Raw genomic sequence first — 21,718 nt, forward strand, 5'->3', positions numbered from 1 at the left:
CCCTACCCCGCCCGACATATCGGTACTATTGTGATATTATGTGTTTGCTATTCGTTTTGTTTTAAATTGTTTATGAAACAGGCACTCGTGGGTTTAGGGGTTATTGATTTTAGGTTTGTTTTAATTGGAGATTACGTATATAACATACACGTAATTGTATTTATCGAATTAAAATCTAATTTTACCATCGTACATCACATATACCATAAGTAAAATATGAATTTTAATAAGAAATATTTTAAATGTATTATTAAATTCAAATGATATTTTCCTATCGATTTGAATTAATTTGGTTAAATCATTGATTTGAAATAACATCTCGAATTGATTTATTTTGACTTAGAACTACGTACATATTATACACATAATTTTATTTTATTGAATTAAAATTCCTTTTCTATTTTACGTATATCACATACGATATAAATAGAATTTATGTTATAATAAGTAACGTTTTAAACATCTTTTCATAAATTCAAACGACGTCACATCAATTTGCTACGGGTTTGATTATCGAAATTGGAGCCGATTTATTTTGATTTTAGAATCGTGCATATCACATATGCACGATATGTTTATATTATTTATTTGATCTAACGAATTATGTGCGTATAAATTTATATAAAAATAGATAGGATTAACACTTAACCAAATAGGAACTCATAGCACACGAAAAGAATTAAATTAAACAAAAATTGAACTAAAATATAAAACAAAGAACCTCGTTAAGATGAATTAAGGCGCTTTGGGATTTAATTAGAATTGGGATTAATAAAGGAAATTAATGGTAGTGTGAGGGGTTAAATTGAAAAATGAAAATAAACGCATTCAAGTTTATCAGCTAAATAAATCGAGAGGGGCGAAATGTAACTAGAAGGGTCAAATTAAAGCAAATAAAAATAAGAGGAGTCAAATTAATAAAATAAATAAACAGGGAGGGGCGAAATATAATTAGGAATGGTCAAATTGAAGCAAACAAAATAAACGGGGTCAAATATATGAATTAAATAAACAGGGAGGGGCAAATATAATTTAGATGGGTCAAATTAAAATATGCAGGGATCTGATCTAAACAATTAGAATAATGGGGGCTAAATTCACAAATTAATAAAATGAGAAAGGGGGTAATGTGGGATTCGCAGGGGTAATTTTGGAATGTAAAATTATAGGGTATATATTTGGATATTAGGGTTTTATTTCTCATTTTTGTACAGCAGCCTCCTCTCTTCTTCCTCATTACCTTCCTTGCGCTTCTACCTCAGAAAAACACAGCTCCCTGCCATGGACGCCGGTTTGTTTCCGGTCACCTTTCTGTCATTTGCTCACTACTCCTCTTCTTACCGAATGTGCAACCAGGACCTACGGAATCCGGCTGAATCCCGTCATGGTGCTGCCCTGCTCCGTCAGTTTCTGTCTTTCTTATTTGCTCTTCGTCACGATGTCTTTGCCATTTACACGGTGAGGATCTTGCTTCTCTTCTTTTGACTTTCTTTTTTCTTTTTTAGCTTGCATATCTCTGATCTGCATTTTTTCATGTAGATCTGCTCATTCTGAACGCCATTGACGGTGGTCAGAGGTGGACGGAGGAAGACCGGTGGCCGATGACGGTGGAGTCCGGCGGTGCACAATGGTTCATGGCGGGTTTTCTATCAGCAAGGTAAAAATCTAAGAGCCCTAAACCCAGCTTATCATCCATCAATCTATTTTATTTTTCTCTTGAAACTTATTTGCTCATCTACTTGTCATTTACAGGAAATGAAAGATTAAAATCAAGAAGATTACCAACACAAGGGTAACAATCATGTAGAAGAAGACATGCTTTTGTTTTCTTTATCTTTAGTTTTAGATTTATATTTCTGTGTTGATCCGTTATTGTTTTCTTTTTGGTTTCTTTGTTTTAACACAAAATAAAATTTGAGTGGTTATGAACATATTATCCTTTTGGAAACAGAAAATGATTTTTTAGAAATCTTTTGATTTTGAACTCATTGTTTTTCTTTTACAGTAACTCATAGTCTCAAAGACCACAAAGTAAAGGTTTTTCCGAAACTGCAAATAATAAAGTTTGTATTTAAGCAACAAGTAAAAGGAGTAGTATAAATGACTAAATATAAATGGATTTGTGAACTCAGATCATCTTAAAGTATACAGGCCAAACTAAGCAGGGTTGAAATATCTATTGATGATTAACATAAAAAAATACCAACTAAAAAGAGTTGGCCCCTCCTAATACTTATTATCTCTCTAAGATTCGGGGCCCTAGCAATGGAGGTAGGATCCTCCTTAAATAGGAAAATGATGAGGAAGATGAATGAAAGCTTAGTGATTAAGTTGTTGGTCAAAATGACTGTGCTGCCCTTGGATATTTGTGGTGTTGGATTTCGGTTTTTGTTACATTGGTTGTGGGCCTGCTGATGTGAATGGACCTTAGTTGGGCTTTATCTTGAATTTTGAATTGGACTTGACTTGAGCTTTGGTGCTGGATGTGGATCTTTTACCCGGACTAAAATGGTTCTATCTGGAATTTGATGTGGATCCTGATTGACTTTTGAATTATTTCTTACCCGAACAGATCTCGTTGAACTTCTACGGATAAAACCCAAGCTTTGGAATTTGTTGACTTGAACAATAACCCGTGCTTTGAAATTTGTTGGACTTGTACTTTGGTATTGATGAGCGAGCTTTCGGATTCATCAAAATTACTGAAAAATAGAAATAATTAAATAAATATTTATAATAATAACCTAATATTACTTATTATCAAGATCCCCTTTTTTAAGCGTTCACTTGTCGTTAATTCGTTTGTTTTTCAATTTTGAATCCGTTTATCATAATTTATTATTTAAAAATCAATTATATTCTAAACGTTTAATTATAATGTAAATCATAACCAAAGTTACATCATAATTTACAATTTAGATTATAGACGCTTTCAAATATAATTTACGATAAATAAATAAACATTGAGATATTAATCTCACTGATTAACATTTGAACTTTGATTAATAAATTATAACTCAAACTCAAACAAATTCAATTTTATTCAAAATACGAGGAACATATCTCGAACAAAATTCATAACAGGTTCAAATTATATATTAATTCTATTAAGTCACGTTTTGAATATAATTCGGTATTTTTACCAATTTATACCGAAATATGACAAATTAGCTTTAATAACACATTTTTTCCCTTAATAAATTATTTTTGAGATAATACCGTATATTTTCAATAATTCACGAATTGTTCCAATTTTGAGTAAAAATTTATTAAAAACTTAAAAAAGGGTCCGGACAAATTTGGGTATCTACACACGGAATTCTCCAATTCAGCCACCTTCTCGTCGGCTGCAGACATACTGACGGAAGACTGAGTATACTCGGATGAAGATGATTCAGAAGCCACAACTACTGATTCGGAACTGTGTACTCGCAACTGATCAAACTGTCTGACAAGCCGATTACTCTCGCGAAACCACAACCGCTTAATGATGGCGTCTGCGCGAATTGTATCCATTAGTATGTATGCATGATTTTATATGCATGATTCATGGTGTGTGCGTTTATTTATTTACGATTATAAGATAAGAAGAACAAACGTTAGTTCTATTTACACGTATCACAACATCTCTCTTCCACCCTTATTCCTCCACACACTCGATGGTTCAGGTCTCTTTCCTAGGATTTTGGTTTTTGGCTCACATTGCGGTCCAGGGAACGCGTGATGCCGTCGATTATTGCGGGAAAGTAAATCACCCATCAGACAACACAGTTCGTTTTGATGTATCCACGTTCAGTGACTAAGAAATCGACCAAGTTGGATTGTCCTTTCAGAATAACTCGTCTTCTGTCCTTTTTGTGAGACGCATTAATTTGGGTTTTGACTCCCTTTGAGCGTATCTCAGTTTTTAGACGTGGTTCGAGTTATTCTTCTAGTTCAATCGTTCGTTATTGTCTATGATTCGTTCCCCTTTTTATTCACGTGGATTCGTGTCTCGATTTTTGGATTACAACGGGATCTTTTTGGATCTATCGAGAGACGTAACGATGCGTTTGTTTAGTGATGGAATCACTTTTGGATTTTATTTTAGGGAACGAACTCATCGCGTAACGTGTTTGTTCTTAGCGTCGAGAATTCGTTTGCTCAATTTGCTACATGAAAAGATGGCGAGTCTTATTTGAGCGCACGGTAATCTTTCGGCTAACAACAATCCTTTATCCTTTCCAATCTACGGGATACGTCACCTTAGCGTGGTTATAGAAAATCAACGTTTCGTTGAATCGCGTGTTTATTCGAAGCGAGGATATCACCGCTTTCTTTCCTTTAGGCGCGAGTTTAAGCAAACACGTATATCGGGCCATATTTCTTGCAGTTTTGGTAACGGTCGAAATGATCGAGTCGTTAGTCAAAGCCCGCAGTCTCGTCCATATGGCGCAATTATATGGTTTGGCTCAATTCGGCTTCGAGATTTTAAACGGGGTATATAATCGTTCGAGACACGTATTCAACGGCATTGGTTTATTTTCTTTAACTACCCTTGGGATTGATATATATCGTAGACTCGGGATGATTTTTGGTTGTTTAGTTCATTTTCTTTTTCCTTTTCTTTTATTTTCTTAGTCACCTTTGCAGACACATCCATTTCTCTTAAGAACAACTCGAGGCATAACGCAAAAGCTCGACTTTTATTCGGAAGGGACGGGCTACTTGTGCGAAACTTTTCGCGTTACGACAGGGTCATTCAAGACAGAAATGTTCTTTATTTTCGTTTCTTCATGATCTCGTTTTATCTCAATTTATTTAAAGAATGTGAATAACGGCTACTGTTAACATAGACTTTTGTATCGAAATGTAATTATCCTTGACACCGAACCGATTCATACTAATACGTGCTTACGTCATAACGCATTTCCTAAACACGTGCCTTCGTCGGGACACCGAACGGGACAAGGCGGGTCGCACATGTTCATTCATATGAGATGACTAAGTCGTCTTTAGTTCAAATCGTTTCAATGTTTTTAGGGTAATTCGTATGTCGATTCATGAGTATATATTAATGCATCGTCTCATTTTCTTTACATAATTTAGGATTAGACACGTATCATGGCGGTTTGAAAACACGAACTGATTCATTTATCACATCAAAAATAGTAACGGGTAATCCTATGGAAACTTCTAAGGCTACTATATGCTGACACGGCTGACCGCGGGACCTCACAAGACCGCACGGATTCGCCCCTAACGAATGGATGGGGACCCTCTGGCGCCTTACTGTAAGGGGGAACTTACGCTAGCCTCTTTCGAGCGACGAATGGACTCTCGCTAGAGGTTTCGCGGAAATTACCCAAAGGGTTTGCAATAATGCACATGTATGCATACGAAAAGAAGTAAAACGATCCGTCCCCGTTAAGGGCTTAATACACGCCTTCCGAAATCAAATTTCTCGCTTCCCCAGCAGAGTCGCCACTTGTTAGACGAGGTGCCGCGGGCGGACCGGGGGGTGGACAACCTCATGGCGACGTAAGCGGTGATTGGCGCCGAAAGCAACCAATCGTGGAATCAAGCTGCTCGGCAGGACCGGAGCTCGGAGATATGGAAGAGTCGCCACCCATGAATGGAAAAATAAACACCGATCCCTTGCGGGAGACCGGTGTGGGTTCGGGAAACTTAGGTACGAGCCGAGAAGGCTAGCTCCTTTCCGGAGAAAGGCTACTAGGCACCCCGACATCGCCCGGTTATGAACCACCGGCCTCCTACTCAGCATGTTAGGCGATAACGGACTAATCGTATACTTCTTTAAGTTTAAAATTCATTTGAAACCCTTTTCTTTCTCTTTTTAGAAATCATTTTGAGCATATATTATTGAAAAGCCACATCAGTAAAGAATCACCCATTTATGTTGTACATACACAGAGAGGGGAAAGGAAGAAGTGATTTATTTACAGCTTATTTACATGTCATGTTGTGTGTTTATACTACACTAACTTATTCCCCCCAAAACGAATTTATTTACATGGTTCGCACCTTAATCGTCGTTGGAACGATTTAGGTGCGTTTTAAAGCCTCGTTTGATGAGTTTACCCGAATCACCGTTGGAACGACTCGAGTATTTGAAAACGTTTGAGATAAACCTTTTAATGAGAAAACGTGGTTAAACATACAAGTCAATTTTATTTTGTACAAATCCTTTAAGAAAATGATTCAAAAAAATTCTATTATTCTCAACGGAAACGATTTTAATTACAATGATCCTTTAATCCGCCTTTGGAACGGATTAAGGTTTTAAAACGTGGTGTTTTGAAGACGATTTGAAATATTAACAAGAATGACTCTATTTATTTACATTTAGAAATCCAAAAAACTCATTAGTTTAAATAATTCAATTGAAAACTCTCTTTTTGTGATTTATTTTCCCCACCTCTTTAATGGACTCTCTACCTATTATAATTACAATAATAAACACCTTTAAACTAATATTTACACTCAAATAAAGCCCATTTGAAACATGGACCCATGAATGGGCTCAAAGAATAAAGAGAATAATTTATACATACATATATACATTTAAATCAAAAATAGAATATGAAAAATAAAAGTTAATACAAAAGGAACTATATGTATATAAAAATAATAGGTACAATATATCTATACTTTGAAAATGCGAAAATAGTAAGTAAATCCTATAACTAAGAAAATAATTCTTATTCAAAAATAATTTTATTCAATAATCATTAAAATAACCCAAATGTTCCAAAACTATACATATACATAACTAATATAGCTTTAAATACCAAAAACACCGTATGCTAATATATATTAATTATTTCCCAAAATACCAAATAACTAACATTTAAAACATAATCCAAATTAATAAAAAGGAATGCATATATATACTTATACTTATATCGAAAAATGGAATAAATAATAATATACAAATATTCTAAAATAATTATATATGCTAAAGTTCTAAAATAATTTGAAAAGCATATATTACATAACTATACATATATATACTAAGGATTAAAAGCTTAAAAGTTGAGAAAAAGGGACTGAAATGGCATTTTTTTACGTTTTGGCAGATTTACCGACGGAAAATCCGCGGTAAACAGCATTTAGTGACAGAATCGGTAAATTACAGCAGCACTCCTAAATGTTTCCAGATTTATTCAAAAGCTTTAAATTAAATCTAATTCAATCGTTTTGGATTTCCGAACTACCAAAAATGGATCATAGTTGAAAACGGAAATTCCTAAAACGATGTTTTTATTTTAAAACATTATTTGAAAAGTTCTTTTAAATTAAAAACTTATAATTACAACGTTTTCGATAGCCGAACTACCTTTTTATCGGATCACGGTTCGTATTGGGATATCAAAACGAGGTTTTTTATTTTAAAACAAAACCGATTTTTATTTAACATGAAACGAAAATTAAATAGATACGCTAATTAAATAAAATGTGACAAAATAAATAAATAACTAGATGAATAAAAAAACTATAGCATAAAAAAAATAAATAGAAGAAGAGAATAAATTAAATAAAATAAAGAATCTAGTCCTCGGATAATACCTTTAAATTCGGTATCTGACAGTCGAAGCCGATTGATTCCACAAACCACGGGCTCCCGTTTTTATGAAAAATTTAGTAAAAATTGAACTTAGGAAATTTGGAGATTTTCAATTTTTAGGAAAAAAAATGTTTTCTCCTAAAAAAATCAACTTTCTCTCTCTAGAAAATGTTCTAGTGTGAGAAGCTCTCCCTCCATTTCCTCTTCTTTTTTTGCATGGAGATCCGTGCCTTTTATAGGCAAACGGGTCCCCGGACCAATGGGCGACGCCCAAAAGAAATTGGGCATCGCCCATTGGGGTTGGGCGGCCGCCCAACCTTGTGTTGGGCTACCGCCCAACGCGAGGTTGGGCGCACGCGCCCAACCTTCGTCGGGCGTTCGCCCAACGTTCGTTGGGCGTTCGCCCGACGTGGTTGGGCGCCCGCCCGACAACCCTCGGGGCGTGCCTCGCGCCGTCGGGCGTGCGCACCCCGCGGCCGCCGAGCGCGCGTTCCGCGCCGTCGGACGTTCACACTTCGCGGCCGCCGAACGCGCGCTTCGCGCTACCGGGCGTGTGCGCTCAGCAGCCCATGAGAGCGCGCCCCGTGCCACCGGACCCGGGCGTTGCTCGGACGTCGAGAGCGTGCCACTCGTGGTGCGTCCGACGTACGCCGAGCGCACGTCCCGTGCCGCCGAGCGGGCGTTCGACCATTGTCGTCCACGTGTTGGATGCCGCGAAGCACCCGCGCCGTGCCTCTAATTTTCCCTTGCTTATTATTCTTTATATATTTTTCAAAATCTTCTGGAATCAATCGCTTCAACTATCTTGTTTTCAGGTTTTCGTCACAGGTCCTCCGACTCGGTGTCTACACCTACCTTTCTTCACCTTCATAGAATGAACCATCTCCTGGGCGATAACCACATTACCCATCATCTGCCTGCCAGGGACAAAGCTACCCTAGTTTTGGCTAATAATCCTAGGAAGGATAATCCGGAGTCTATTGGCTATAATCTTAGTAACAACTTTATAAATAACATTACAAAGATTGATAGGTCGCATTTGCAAAAAAGAAGAAGGATTATCAACTTTAGGGATTAGAACGAGGAGGGTTTTATTAACCATATTGATGTCAATGGAGCCCCCAAACACCCCTAGGATAAAGTTGTAAACACCTTCCTTGACCGTATCCCAGTGTTTATGGTAAAAACTCGCAGGAATACCATCGATCCCAGGAGCTTTAGTAGCTCCAATACTGGAAAAGGCAAGATCAATCTCTTTCAGGCTAACAGGACGAAAAGCTTCTTCCCTAACATCCTCCTCTAATCTTGGAAAGGGAATCCCAGAATGAGCTCTACTCAGATCCACCTCTTCGGCTTCAAAGAGGTTTTTATAGAAGTCGAGAGCAAGGCGGTGAATGATTTCCTCCTCATAAATCTAATCTCCCTTGGAATCTTTAATAGCGTCGATTCGATTTCTCTTCCTCCTGATAATAGTAGAGAGGTGGAAATATCTAGTATTCCGGTCGCCATCTTTAATCCAAGCTTTCCTAGACTTCTGGAACCAGAGGAGCTCCTCCTGTCTGAGCACTGCTTCCAACTCATTCTGGAGAGATCTAAGCTGACAGCTCAGACTGTGCTTGAAACGAAACTCCAAACAGCGCTGAATCCTATCCATCCTTCTCAACAGATTATTTTTCCTTCGAATAATATGGCCAAAGATGTTTTTATTCCATCTTTCCACCTTCCTTTTGAACTCCTTTGCTGCTAGAAGAACATCAGGATGGGGTGCCAATTATCTTTAACAAAGTTCTCAAACCCAGGATGGGCATCCCAAGCAACGAGGTACTTAAAAGGTCTGTTCCCTTTCAGCCTATTACTCTTAACCATTCTAACCAGAATAGGACAATGGTCAGAATGCCGGAAAGGAAGATTCAACACGTTCATTTCAGGAAATCTGTATAGAGCAGCCACATTCACATAAGCTTTATCCAATCTAACAAACACACTATTCCTTTTCCAAGTGAACTTATGACCAGCAGCTCCCAAATCAGAAAGCTCGCATAAATCCATATTTTGCTTATGATTAAGGCAACGGTTAACATAATGATTACCCCCCCTTTTGATCACTCATGAGAGCAATACCATTAAAGTCATCGGCAACAATCCAAGCATCCACCATGCTAGTGCTGATAGAATACAATTGCTCCTAGAGACGTTTACGGTTAGAAAGAATCGGATCAGCATAAACAAAAGTCACACCTGGATAACAAACCTTACTATGGATGCATTGTTTATCCAGATTAATAATATCAATTCTAATCCGATTTGGCTTCCAAAAAAGCCAAATCCCCCCAGCTCGACCAGTAGCCTCTGATCTGATACAACTCCAAGACTTAAATTTACTCACCACCTCATCAGCCTTAACCCCACTAACCTTAGTTTCGAGAAGGGCAAAACAAGAGGGATTAAACTGCTTGATAAGATCGTTAACATGAATGCGGGTAGCCTTACTAGCTGCACCCCTAACATTCCAAACGTAAAAATCCATCAGAAAAGAGGAAACTGATCAAGACCCAAACCTTAGGCAAGGTACTTGTTAGGGGCTCCTGAGAGCCTAAAGGAAGTGCCCTCCGGCCCCCTCTTATCCCAAGACCCCAAAGAATTCTGGCTCTTTTTAGGGTTAGCTTTAGGTTTCTTTAATTTCAATTTGTTAACTCCCATAGCTTTCAAAGAAGGACAATCCACAGGAGTTTTAGAAGAATTGACTTTAATGGTTGATACTCCACCTCTAGAACCAATGACCAGGGAGTTTACCTTAGAAGTAGCTTTAGGGTCGAAGAGAGGGTTGATAGAGTCGCCCAGGATGGAGTCCTGCACGGCAGATTCCAGGCCCGACATACTTGACTCCAAATGCTAATTAGATAAGGCATTATCCTGACTCACATCAAGAGCCAGGATACCAAATCTCGATCCTGATCCGGAAGTAGAAGAAACATCAGCACCAGACTTGGTATCAGGGGGCTTAACCTTGATTTCAGGATTAATCTGCATAGAGTGCAACTTCTTACTGATGTCAGGGCTCTGGTTACGAATAGTAGCAACATGAGGCTTACGTCTAGCCATCCTTTTGGCCAGCATCCAAGGACCAAAATTCTTTTCTTCAATCTGAGGCTCAGCTCTACCTATGATAGGCACCACCATCTCATCAACCGCCTTCCATCTCCTAGGGCAACCCTCAAAGGTATGGCCAAACATGCCACACTCAAAACAAATATTGTGAATCCTTTCATATTCAATATAAAAGACTTTATTTCGAATGTTGAATTTGGACAGAAGAGGTTTAGCCAAATCAATATCTATACAAACCTGTCAAACTTGCCTCTTTTTGCCCCAACAGTAGTTTCATCAACATGGTGGACTTTTCCAACTAGGCCACCAATTTTATTCAGGAATCTTTCATTATAATACTCTATGGGAAGACCTGGGAATCTAACCCAGGTAAGGATCCTGTTAACTGAACAGTCATGAGTGTCAAAGTTTGGAACCCAAGGTCTCAAGGCCAACACATGATTGGATATGATATAAGGGCCACCATTGACAATTCTATTATAATCCTCAGCCTTTGTGAATTTGATGACATAATAGTCATTTTCCAGGTCAGTAATGGTGACCTTCACTTTACCTGCCCATTGAGCTTGAATCCTCTGAGCAAAATATTTAAAACTTATTCTTTTACCAAGAACCGTGACAATTAAAGACAGATTCCATTTTGATCTCAAGACACGTTTGTCTTCAGAAGAAAGACGGATCACCGGAAATAGCGGGTCATCTTGCTCCGCTTCCTCCTTAGTATCCGAGTCAGAAAACTCCATCTCAGAAATAGCCTTTCTACTATCATCTTCCACCATGGGATCTTCCACTATAACTTCAGACCTTTAAAATATCAATTATATCTACATATTAATTATTACTAACAAAATTACAAAAATTATTTTAAAATGCTAAAAACTAAATTTGTTATGTATAACTTAATCACAAATTTTTTTCAAACGGTCGTCATTAATATAGTTACAAATAATCAACCAAAAATTTACGAAACTACTTTAATTTATCGACAAACTTGTTTGGAATGTCTGATGTGACAGTTAAATGACAGTCAAATCCTACTTTTTTAAATCTTTGATAGCGCATGTCTAAAATTGATCTTTCTTAGAAACATTAGAGTTAAATTTGTACCATTTCATATGTAGGGCAAAATCTGCGCTTCCTTTGAAAAATTATAGAGGTTAGATAAGGTAAATTACACTCATGGCTACTGAACTTTATCCTTTTTAACGATATGGTCACTGAACTTCAATTTTTAACGTTAAAGCCACTTAACTTTAGACTTTTTAACACCGGTGGCTACAACGACCGTTGACCGGTATTTCTTACCGGTGTTAAAAAGTGTAAAGTTGAGTGACCATAACGTTAATAATTGAAATTCAGTGGCCATAACGTTAAAAAATGTAAAATTCAAAAGCCATGAGTGTAATTTATCCAGATTAAAGGCTCTTATTCCATTTTATTTTATTAAGAATCTCTTACCTCTTATTTCATCTGGGGCTATAAAATATGAGGATTGTCCCGTTTATGCATCCTTCATTTTTCTAAAAGAGGAAGAAACATTTTAACCTCCCTTATCTTTTCCATTTTTATTGATTAGGTTTGAATTTTTCAATTTCAATAAATTGAAAAATCATCTACTTATAACTATATCATTTTTTTTTTGCAATATACTTATAACTATATCATTAATTAAGATTTTTTCTAGTGAAATTAATATTAAATTCAATAATCATTTCTAATTAATTTGTGATATATTTTCTATATTATAAGCAAGGCAGACAAGTTAGGTGTTGTTTGATAAAACTGAAAATTAAGTGCTGAAAAAATAAGTACTGAATTTTAAGTGTTGAAAATATTGAATGATTTAATTTTTTTTAAAAATATATAAGTTGATAATGTTTAACTTAAAATGATAAGTTAAATATTTTGACTTATCAAAATAAGTGATTTTTAACTTAATTAACTAATTTAAGTGGTGGAAAAACAACCGTTATTAAACACACTTAAATTAAATAAGTGCTTGATATTTTAATTTAAACAATTAAGTGCTTTATCAAACAAGGCCTTAGTAAGTTAATTTCTGCTAATATATTCCTTATATATAGGTTAGTTTATATATATTGGGTATTTGGTGGGATTTTTCGAGGATTTCTATGAGTATTTTTAAAGGACGAGACGAGGATTCCCACGATTCGGGAGACTAATCCCACTCCATTCAAATTTAATCATCGGGAATAAAATTGCCCCTCGCCTCGAATAATTCGATGATATCCTCTCACGTAGATTCGGATTCCTGCAGTTTTCGTGAAATCATATGTTGTAATCCCTACATATGAAGCGTAGGTAACAAGATTATGACTTCGTATAATGTTCATTAATAATGACCGAAAATTGATTTTATTTCCAAACGTTAAAGGTAAAATTAGTACAACTTATAAAAGTAAAATTATTATTAGTTGCCAGATAAAACTATTTTTATATCTTGGTCCCATTTGGTAAACAACCTTTTAGAGTAAAATTAGAGGTTTCAGTCAGTTTAGAGGTTTTGACTAGTCAAACTTCTAATAGTGGTATTTGGTGAAGAGAGGTTTGAAATAGCTTATTGGGTCCAAAAGGCTCATTCTGAAAAAGCTCATTTTATGAGCTTTTTCAATTAGTTTATTGCTCCATCTCTTTTGATTGACATTTTTACTCCCAATTTCTTTAATCTCAAATAAATGTTTTACCATATCCTTATTTGTTATTTACAGAAACAATTATTAACAATCAGCTAAGTTTTACCAAATAAGTTTTCACAATTCGCTAATCAAATAAGCTAACAAAAAAAGGTAATGAGCTAACAACTATTTGTTAAACATGGCCTAAGGCCTGTTTGATATTAGCCTTTTGAGGTAAACTTAGATATTTGAGCCATTTTACAGGTTTTGACTAGTCAAACCTCTAATAGTGGTGTTTGATGAATAGATGTTTGAAATAGCTTATTGGATCCAAAAAACTGGTTTTATGAGTTTTTCAATTAGGTTATTGCTCTATCTTTTTTTTATGACGATTTACCTGTCATTACTACTCTTTAACCTCAAATAAATTTTCCAAACAGGACCTAAAATAGTTTTTTTTTTATTTAGAAATAAAAGATCGTCTTTTTATTTGCATATATATTAAAAACACAAAGATTATGTACAATTATTTCTATATCTTTTTGCATATAATACAAAGGCAAAAAGCATGATCAAGTCTTGGTCTTTTATTTTTTTCATTAAGTCTTTAATTTTTTATTTGAATGCATTAAGTCCTTAATTATTTACTTTTAGTCTCATTAAGCCCTTGATGATAAAAAAAAAATTACACAAAAAATTCGGTTAACAGACTGGTATTCATTGCATCTGCATTTAGAATTTGTATTTTTTCACTGTTTAAAAAAAAATTGGATATGTAGGCCATGTTTGGTAAAAAGCGTTTTGGGATAAAAAGAGCGGTTTTGACCAACTTTAGCGGTTTGACCATTAAAACCGCCGATTGGAATGTTTGGTGGAGAGAGGTTTGGGAGAGAGTTTTGGGATGAAGACGCTAATTTAGAAAAAGCTCTTAAAATGAGTTTTTTCAATTAGCGTTTTGCAATATTAAAATTAGTGGACTTCTTTACCCCTAATGGATAGACTTCTCCTCTTCTCCTACGCCAAAATTAAAAAAGAAATGCCCTTATTTGTATTTTTGCATAAACCGCTATTATCAATCAGCTAATTTTTATCAAACAGGTCTACACAAACAGCTAGTCAAATCAGCTAATGTAATCAGCTAACAGCTAATTCCCAAACAGGACCGTAACGTGACTATAAAAAAAACTGTAAAAAATATTTTTTAATAATTTCAAACACATATAAAGTTAATAACGTTTTTTTAACAAAATTACATATTCACAATTTACTAATTGAACTTAATCAGACAAAAAAAAAAAGACTTAATCTATCTAAATGATGAATAACTTAATGAATAGAAAAAAATGAAAAATCTAGTCATGCTTTTTTCCTAATAGAAATGGAGGGTAGGTAAAACCAACGGTGGCCATAAGCCCACGTGGACGACTCACATCGCTTGGAAAGTTTCACTACATATTATTTTGCCTTAATTTAATACATCATTTGCTCCCTCAATTTGTCCAAAATAGTTGATTGGCCTCCTGAACTTTCAAAGTGTCTCGATAGTCTTCTGAACTTAGATAAAATATTCAGTTAGCCCCCTAAATTTTTGTAAAATGTAATCAATTAATGATTCGGTTGTAAAAAAGTAGGTCAAATGAGGAGAATAGGTTACACGTGCCTTATAATGTTATTACATACTTCACAAAATAGATTAAAACATATTAAACATAATCTTGAGGGTAAAGTTCAAATAAAACCCTTGTGGTTTCACTAATTTTCAGATAAAGGACCATGGTTTACTTCTTGTCAAAACGAGGATTGAAGTTTTTAACTTTAACAAAATAAGGACTTTTTTATTGATACTATTAAAATCACCTTTGACGACTTTAAAAATGATATATTTTAAGAACTACTAATATTCTAAGCAACTTTAATTCTTCAACTTTTTTATTTTGAGATTGTTTAGATGATGTTTGGCAAAGAGAGAGAAAGTTAATGTTTAGAGAGAGAAAGTTCCAAAAAAGATGATTTTCGAAAATCGAAAATGTAGTTCCATAGAAAATATGACATTGAACAACTTTAATTCTTGAAAATTTTCGTTTTCAGATCGTTAAAGATGGTTTTAATAGTATTAATCCAAGTTTGAAACCTCAATTCTTGATTTGATACAAAAAGTAAATCACAGTCCTTTATCTGAAAATTAGTGAAACCACAGAGGTTTTATTTGAACTTTACCCTAATTTCTAATATTATAATCGCATACCCTGACTTTGGTCGTTTTACATTTTTAAAATGCGTGCAACATATCTTCCACATTTAACTTACTTTTGTACAACCGAATGATTAATTAATTATATTTTATGCAAGTTTAGGGGGCTAACTGAACATTTTATGCAAGTTCAGAGAGCTATCGATATACTTTAAAAGTTCAGAAAGCCAATCAACCATTTTGATTAAGTTTGGGGAGCAAATGATGTATTAAGCCCACTATTTTTATTTTGACTCTTACCTCGCACAAACTTCTTCTGTAGGTTAATTTAGAGAAAGGAAGAAAAACCATTATGGTTTTAATTTTGAAAATACTTACCTGTGTGTATTTTTTAATTATAAATAGATGCGATATAGTTTTACGGATTTACAGATGGATATTTAGGGGGTTGGTTCATAAGAGGTAAAGGAAAATGAATCAAAAAAGGGAAACTAAATGAAAGGAAAGGAATAAACATTAATTCCCCACGTGTTTGGATATATTTAGGAAAAAGAGTTCAATTTCAGACATTTGGAATTTTTGAACTTTCAGATTTCTAGAATTTCGAAAAATTCTGAAACTTCAAAATTTAAATTCTGAAAATTTTGGAATTTGAATCTTAAAATTTTTGAAACTCTGGATTTTTAGGAAATTTAAAATTCCAGAATCTAAAATTTTAAAAATATTTTTAAACCAAATAGGGAATGAGAATCCAATTCCCTACAAGGCGTGGAGTAATGGGCTTAACCTAAAGTGAGAAAACACATAATCTAAAATGGATAAAGGGAATGAAACTTTCGCATTCTCATTTTTATTCCTAAAGACCCCAAACCAAACGCCCGCTTATAGTATTTTTTTTCTTACAAATGTAATTTGGTGGTTTGCAAAAAAAAATATATTTTTTTTATTGCCTTTATTAAAATAAGAATTTTCAAGAATTGAACTTGTTAGATATCATATTTATTATGGAACAAAAAAATCTATTTTTCAAAATCATTATTTTTAGAGTTTTTTCTCTCTAAACATTAACTTTCTCTCTCATAATTGACCCTGTTAGCGATATTTTACAAATTAGTCCAAATTTGATAATTTTTTAAATTTTGAAACTAATTATATTTGGGCTAATAATTTGTCAAATATTACAATTTTAGGATCGAGTTAGTACCTAATTTTCAATTAACATGTCTATCATATTCAGGAACCAAATTGAAACCTTAATTTGAAAATAAACTATCTCAAAATAACCATTAACTATCTCAAAATGGAAAATACACGAATTAAAATCGTTTAGAGCCATATTTCGAGTGGAACTATGTTATCGATTTTCTATTTCCCGAGTTTTTTCCTTCTAAACTGCCAGCTTCTCTAACTAAACCAAACATTTAAATGGTCTCTAAATCAAAAAGGTTTACTAAGTAAAATTACTGAGAATAACATTTCTATTAGTTTTATAATTAAGAGTTATATGGTATTGGAGTGGTTAAATAATAATAAATATAAAATTTAATGATTTTTATGTCCGGTTTTAAATTTTGGAGGCTAAAAAATTGAGAGACATAGGAGTAATTTATCTAATTAATTATACCTTAATTATTTTTTTTTAAGAAAATTTACATAGAAATTCATATTTTAAAAATGATGAACAACTATGTAACAATTTAAATTATTATTATAATATATTTTAAAGAGTTCTAATCCTAGCCATGACAATGGGCTTTGGCCTAAAAATGCTAAAGCTAAGCCCACTATTAGGCGGGCTCAGGTCAGATTGGGCCTATTTTTTAAGATCTAATTTCAAGTCGTATCCGATTAAATCCGATTAATTTCAAACAAAAATACATCTAACGTTTTAGGCCAGGAGTAATTTTATCCCTAACGTCTAAAATGGTGCAATTTTACCCCTAACAATGGAAGCCAAGAGCAATTTTGTCCCTAACGTTGATAAATTGGGTCAATTTCAGAAATAATTCAGCAAACTATTTTCTCGGTCATGAATCTTGTCATCTGAAAAAAAAAATATGTTGGGATGTGAAAAAAAAAAGATATATTGTTTTTGTACGAATTAGAAAAAAAATTAAGAAATTCGCTGAATTTATAAATATTAATCTCCGATTCTATTATTAAATTATAAAAGAACAAGCAATCCTTTTTTTAGAACGGATTGTTATATAATTGGTTCAGAATAAGGATCAAAAATATTTATGTCTTATAATAGTGTCTGAAATTGATCCTAACGTTAGGGTGTAAATTTGGTATTGGTTTCCAACATTAGGAGTAAAATTGCATCATTCTAGATGTTAGAGGTAAAATTGCTCATGATCCAAAATGTTAGGGGTATTTTTGCATCTTAACCCTATTTTTTATCAAATAAAAATTAAAATTACTTTAATAAATATTTAATATATAAATATATAATGGCTTAAGGTGTTATTGAGCCCCTAACCTATTCAAAATTTTATCATTTGGCCCCTGACCTATTATTCGGTCACATTTGGCCCTTAACTATTTCCAATTGGTGAAATTTCACCAAATTTAGATGGAGACTTGACAACACCATTATCCCCCCTCATATATAATGATATTTTGACATATGAGTGTGACATGTCACACGTCTTATAGTTTATTTGTCACATAAACTCTCTTATGTAAAAATAATTAATTAAATTAAGAAAGAAAAACAAATAAAAACAAATCTATGAACTCAAATTTATCAAATTTAAGTGTTAAAATATCGTCACGTGTTAATAGAATAACAATTATGTTAAGTTTCTATTTAAATTGGGCGAAATTACACCTATTGGGATAGGTCAGGGGGCAAAAAACAAAATTTTGGATAGATCAAGGGCCAAACAGTATGTTTTGTCATATATAACTAATATTAATAGGACGGATCGAGCCGGTCGATCCGTCTTATTTATATAAATCTCAAATCCACCAATGGAATAAGCGGATTTTAGACCTAATATAACTTTTCTTTGTTCAAACATGACTCCTCGAACGCGACTCTAGACGTACCAAATGAGTATCCGGGTCTGTAAACAGGTCGAAATAATGATCGGGGATTACTTAATTAATTAATATTTTTATTAATGTAGATTGGATTTGTGGCAGAAGGAAAAGAAGAATCAAAGATAAAAATAGAAAATGCAAATGATGTAGATGATCAACAAATGGTACTTAGGAGGAAGTCGGGCTATATCTCGTATCATAATAATTGAACATATTTACGAGTCTGAATATCTGTTTAGATATATGAAAATATTATATTAGATTCGTCTTTAGTTTTCTATTTTGCGCCGGGTTTGAAATTATAAAGATAGGGTGGATTGGTCCGTCTGACTTGATCACTTAATATTAATTATTATATATTTTTTTGGTAGAAACAGGAAAGGAAATTAATTATTATATATAATTAGAGTTGGTCCTGACAATCCTCGTTGAAAGTCAAAGGAAATATATATGGTGTATGGAGCATAATGCACGAAGACATACTACATAAAATATAATCAATTAATCACTCGGTTGTAAAACATTAACTTAAATGCAGAAGATTAAAAAGTTTAATGTATGCTATTATAACATTAGAGAAGAAAAAAGTAAAACGACAAAGGTTAATGTATGCTATTATAACATTAGAGAAGAAAAAAGTTTTATAGTTAGAACAAGTAAAAACTTCTTTTTTAATCTGTTTATGAATTATGTAATAACATTCTAAACACGTGTAATATATTTTCCGCATTTAACTTACTTTTTTTTTTATGACTGAGTGATTAATTGATTACATTTTACGCAAGTTCAAAGGGCTAATTAAATATTCTATGCAAGTTCAGAGAGCTAAATTGATGACTTTTGAATTAATGTTGCCAAATTTTCTAGAATTTAATGATATTTTAAACAATTTTGATTAATCAATTTGGCAATATCAACAAAAAATACTCGATTTGCAAAAGTCGATAAGCACAATCCTCATTGAAAGTCAAAGGAAATAGACTACCAATAGATATTATGTGTGTTGTGGTCCTAACAAATATCATGGACTCGGATGAATATTACTACTAATTCTATGTAACAATATTAATATTTTAGACATAATTGACGTTTGAGATGTCCGATGAGACAATTAAATATAAAAGAAAAGAAAATAACATTAATATTTTGGTCTTAATTTAAAAAAAAAATATTAGATTTTATAATAAATAAAGATGACAAGTTCTTTAATTTTACATTAAAATTGAAGAGTTAGTGTTGATTAAGTGGTTAATATTTTAATATGATATCTATTGGCCAAACTTATTGTATTACTAAAAATGTGGCAAACATTACACATTATCTGATTTTGTGATATTAAACATTAATTGAGGATAGATATGGAAAACTCTTGCCTAAATTACCCATTATTTCATTTTTTTTTAATTGAAAATTGTTATCTAATTAATTTATACAACATTCATATAGATAGTTTATTATGAAAAAAATATTGAATCAAATATTTGAAATCAAAATATTTTTACTTCATTAACATTTCATACTTAATTTTTAAAACAAGTCATATGAAATGTTTAAGATTTAATTTCTCAAACAAACCATGTTTTACATTTAATTTCAACCAAACAATTTGGCATGCCACCAAAAAGATTTTATTCTTTTCCAAACTTACTTCAAAGACTTCCTATATATATATAATATCCATACAAATCTAAATTCCATAGAGATATAGCAACTTTGATTTGTTAGTCTTGTGGAATAATTTCTTCCGTAAACACTTTCCTTTTAAAATGACTATATTTCTACTTTTTCTTACTACTTTCTGTTTTCACCTAAGCCATTGTGTCCCCTTTCTTATCCCCAATGTCACTGTAGAAATAAACAACAATGTAGGTCATTACACCAATATAAGTAATGCAATACAAGCCGCCCCAACAAAATCCATTTATCGTTATGTTATCTACATTAAAGAAGGTGTATATTTCGAAAATGTACATGTTCCAGCAGAAAAATCAAACATTACTCTGGTTGGTGATGGAAAGGGGAGGACTATAATCTCCGGTAATTTAAATGAAAAAATACCAGGTGTGAGTATTCAAAATTCTGCTACTCTTAAAATCGACGGCTTCGGTTTTTTGGCGATCAATCTCACTGTGAGAAATACTGCTGGAGCGAAAGGTGGACCAGCTGTAGCCATTCATTCAAGTTCAAAAAATTCTGCATTCTATCGTCTTAGTATTGAAGGGTTTCAAGACACATTATATATCCAGACTGGTCCTCAATTTTATCGCGAATGCGATATTTATGGAACCGTGGATTTTATATTTGGAGAGGGCCCTGCTGTTTTCCAAAAATGTCAAATATTGGCTAAGCAGTCTCCAATAAAAAATCAGAAGAATGCTATAACGACGAATGGTTGTCTTGAAACGATGTCATCATGCGGCTTTTCTTTTCACCAGTGTAATATCACAGGTGACAGTGAATTATTAAGGTCAAAATTACCAACCCCGACTTATTTAGGTCGACCATGGAAAAATGGATCTATAACTGTGTTTATGAAATCCTATATGACATCAGTGATAAACCCAACAGGTTGGTTGGATTGGCCTGGCAAACATCATGGAAAAACAATGTTTTATGCAGAATTTGAGAATTCAGGGGAAGGAGCAGTTGTGAACAATCGAGCGAAATGGCCTGAAATACATCATGTTATAAACAAAAGGACTGCAGAAAAATTTACCGTGTCTACATTTCTGAATGGAGGAATATGGTTACCTAATCTTGGCGTGCCATATATTCCAGGGTTGCTTTAATTTTACAATTATATATATGTTATGTATAAGTTGTAATAGTTAATTAATATAAATAAATATTATTCATATTTGATAAGGTGTAATAATTCAATGGCTCATTACATAAAGAAACATAACCTTTATTATTATAACAAAAAGTTATTTTTGTTTAAGTAAAAAAACAAAAATGTTATTTCTCATACGAGGTTAAGTAACTAACTAAACCAAAAGGTTAAGCTTGTAGATAAAGTTCAATAATAGCTTTTATATCAAAATTTCACCAATTAATAAAGTTACCATATATCGAAATCAAAAAGATTAAATTGATAATAATGATTTTTATCTTAATCCAAAGTAATAGAAAATACTTTTAATTGCCCGAAGTCACAGGTTAACATAC

General features: G+C 33.4%; 1 long non-coding RNA gene across 1 annotated transcript; it reads left to right on the forward strand.

The window, feature by feature from the left end:
- Window positions 1-1,214: 1,214 nt before the first annotated feature.
- Window positions 1,215-1,988, forward strand: LOC136225712 (uncharacterized). Its single transcript, XR_010687243.1, has 3 exons — window positions 1,215-1,458; window positions 1,540-1,657; window positions 1,753-1,988. It is a non-coding gene; the product is annotated as an uncharacterized lncRNA (long non-coding RNA).
- Window positions 1,989-21,718: the final 19,730 nt, after the last annotated feature.

The sequence above is a fragment of the Euphorbia lathyris genome, chromosome 4 (genome assembly GCF_963576675.1).
Source record: "Euphorbia lathyris chromosome 4, ddEupLath1.1, whole genome shotgun sequence".
Lineage (NCBI taxonomy): Eukaryota > Viridiplantae > Streptophyta > Magnoliopsida > Malpighiales > Euphorbiaceae > Euphorbia > Euphorbia lathyris.